Raw genomic sequence first — 3,125 nt, forward strand, 5'->3', positions numbered from 1 at the left:
CAAAACAAAAATATCTAAAAAATAAAAAAAATTAAAAAATTGTTTTTGAAATCTAGGTTTCAGAAACCCTCTTCATCTTCTCAAATTCTTCTAATAAAAAATTGTTTCTGAAATTCTCAAGTTCTTTTCTCCTCTTCGTATCTCTCTCTCTTTTCCTGGAGCTCGGTCTCTCTCATCTCTCTCACTGTGGCGTCGTCGTTGCTCTCTGTCTCGTCATCATCTTGCACATAGTCGCGCGCTTTCGTTGTGCCCTTCGTCGCCGGCGGCAAAATCAGCAAGTCCTGGGCCTCGTTGTCTTCTTGCTTCGAGTGTCGCCGTCAGCCTCCTTCGCGCAATCAGAAGCTGCTTCATGATTTGATGAGTTCAAACAAAGGTAGAATTTTATTGTTCCAAGTTAGTTGAAGTTGAAATCGTGACGCTGATGTTTTCTTCCCTTTTCATTGGAATCATTGAAACCAAACCCACACACTGTTAAAACCAGTGTTCCTCCTTCGTAGTTTCCATCATTCATTGCAAGTTTTTCTCCATTTTCTCGCACACCATTCTCCATTCCTTCTTCGACCTCATCGCCACAAAGAATCATTATATTCCCGCTCACTCACTTCGCTAGATGACACTGTCATTTGAGCTCAGCGGCTAAAAAAATTGGTTTTTGGTTTGTGGAGTTTGTTCAAAATGGCGTCCTTCACCATCCCTTTGTCGCAAGTGTCTCTCTTTTTCACATTTGGGATTGAACTCTCAGACCACACAACGGAACATGCATGTGGCTGGGTTGGGATTGAAGAAATCCCAGTCATTCGGATCTTTGGTTTGTGATTCAAACTCAATTGGGGTTCAGGTGTGTGTGATTTGTTCTGATTCCAAATGTGATTGTATTTTTTGTTCCTTTGTCGTGCCTGGTTTATGTAGATTACATGTTTGAGATTTTGATTCTATGGTTTTGAAGCTGAAAATATCGCTATAGAATGTTCAATTTAGATTCTATCACCTTCAATTTCGATAGTGAAGGTTTGAAGCCTTGATTCGAAGGTAAAAAGAGATAGTTTTCAAGTTTATTGGCTGAATTAAGAAATTTGGGTGCCGTGCAGTTAACTTGTTTCCTTTTTTAGCATTTATCAGTTGTTAATTATTGTCTATGTTCTCATTTTAGCAATTCTATTGTGTTTGGCATAAATTAGTGTGACCCATTATCTATCATCTCTGTTTGTACTATGTTTTTCATTTTATTCATTAACCATTTATAAACTTGAATTTATGATCTATAATAGTCACTTTGTGATTTTGATACATTAGTAATTGAATATAAATTGATACAATTTATATTAAGTTTTCTTACACTTGAGTTTTGAATGTATCAAGTTTCTAAATTAGATAGTTTGAGATGGAGGGAGTACTTATTTGGCTTGAGTAATCAAATGATATGTCCATTTTTTTCAAAAGCTACATACATGTGGGGTTTGATTTTGGAAAAGAAAAGACATTGATTTGGATGTTTCGTTCTGGTGTTGCTTTCGGTTAATTAGCTGTGCGGGATAGGGACCATAAATTTTTAAGAAAAGCAGTTGAAGCAGCATACAAAGGAGTAGATTCTGGACATGGAGGTCCTTTTGGTGCTGTTATAGTTTGCAATGATGAAGTAGTAGCTAGTTGTCACAACATGGTTCTTAGTCATACGGACCCAACCGCACATGCAAAAGTTACAACAATAAAGGAGGTAAGATTAAATCCAAATGATTTCCTCATACAGTATGAAAAATGCATAATTTGCTAAACATATCTAACACAATGCTTATCTGGCGTTGGCACCATTGTCCAATGTTTTCAGTAAATACAAAGTAGCTAGATGCCTAGATCTCTATTTGAATTTTAGTATGTAAACAATGACACTGATGAATGTGCTACAACATTGTCGAGTACGCAACATTCTTTCCACAATTTACAGCTTGTTGCCATTTGGTTTGGAAAAATTCTTAGTTCTTCTGTATATAGAAAAATGTTTGTAGTTTTGTTCCGTTGAACAATAGGTTAATGAGTAGCCACTAGACAGAAATTCAATACCTACCATCACACTCAAGATATCGGAATGGATAGTTAAGACTTGATAACTTTTTACATGTTGAGAAAAGAGACTAAAAACTGGTTTGATTAGTCTGTGTACATCTTTCTTTTAATGGTTTAGATGTGGCAAATTTTTTTTTTTTGTAATTAATGTCAACATAAAAATTGATAAATGATTTTGCTTTCAGTTGAATTGATTAGTGCATTGCTTTCATTTTACAGGCTTGTAAGAAGCTTAAGAAGATAGAACTGTCAGATTGTGAAATCTTGTGAACCTTGCCCCATGTGCTTCGGTGCAATCCACCTTTCTCGAATTAAGGTTGGCAACTTGCCATGACATGCTTTTCCTATTTTTTTTCTTTTTTTCTACATGCATTCCTATCTTGTTTAGATCATAATGTAGTATTCTTTCCAAGCAGAGGTTGGTTTATGGAGCGAAGGCTGAAGCAACAATTGCTATTGGGTTTGATGACTTTATTGCAGATGCATTTCGAGGTACCGGATTCTATCAGAAAGCACAGCTGGAGATCAAAAGAGCCGATGGCAACGAGGCCATGATCACGGAAGAGGTGTTCGAGAAAACAAATGAAAAATTCCAAATGTATTAGATCTTTTTAATTCATTTCATCACATCTGATTGAAAATTGGCCATTCCGGATTGATTGGCTTCATTTAATGTAAAACCCGGTCAAATCGTAATTAATTAAATAATAAATTAAATAGGAGCGAATATGGTTAGAAAATTTAGCGATCGGAATTTGGTAATCTAAATATGATATTTGGATTCAGTGAATTTTTCTGAGTCGGAAAACATAGTTTTCTGCGTAAAAACACGCAGTGAAATTTTGACCGGCAGTACCGACTGAGATCTGTCTGGTACTGCAGTTGGGAAAAATTAATTATAAGTAAATAAGGTTAAGAAATTAGGATTTATAATTAGAGAAGGTAGAAATATTTAAAATGCAATTTAAAATTCTAATCTTAAAGGTTTTGGCCCAGAATTGGGCAAACGGATAAAAATAAGTGAATCGGGTCCAAGTGGGCACAAGATCCAACATATATAAATA

At 35.5% G+C, this 3,125-nt stretch overlaps 1 pseudogene; it reads left to right on the forward strand.

The window, feature by feature from the left end:
• On the forward strand, positions 1-2,805 carry LOC112720502 (guanosine deaminase-like; annotated as a pseudogene).
• Positions 2,806-3,125: the final 320 nt, after the last annotated feature.

Source organism: Arachis hypogaea, chromosome 11, assembly GCF_003086295.3.
Source record: "Arachis hypogaea cultivar Tifrunner chromosome 11, arahy.Tifrunner.gnm2.J5K5, whole genome shotgun sequence".
Taxonomy (NCBI): domain Eukaryota; kingdom Viridiplantae; phylum Streptophyta; class Magnoliopsida; order Fabales; family Fabaceae; genus Arachis; species Arachis hypogaea.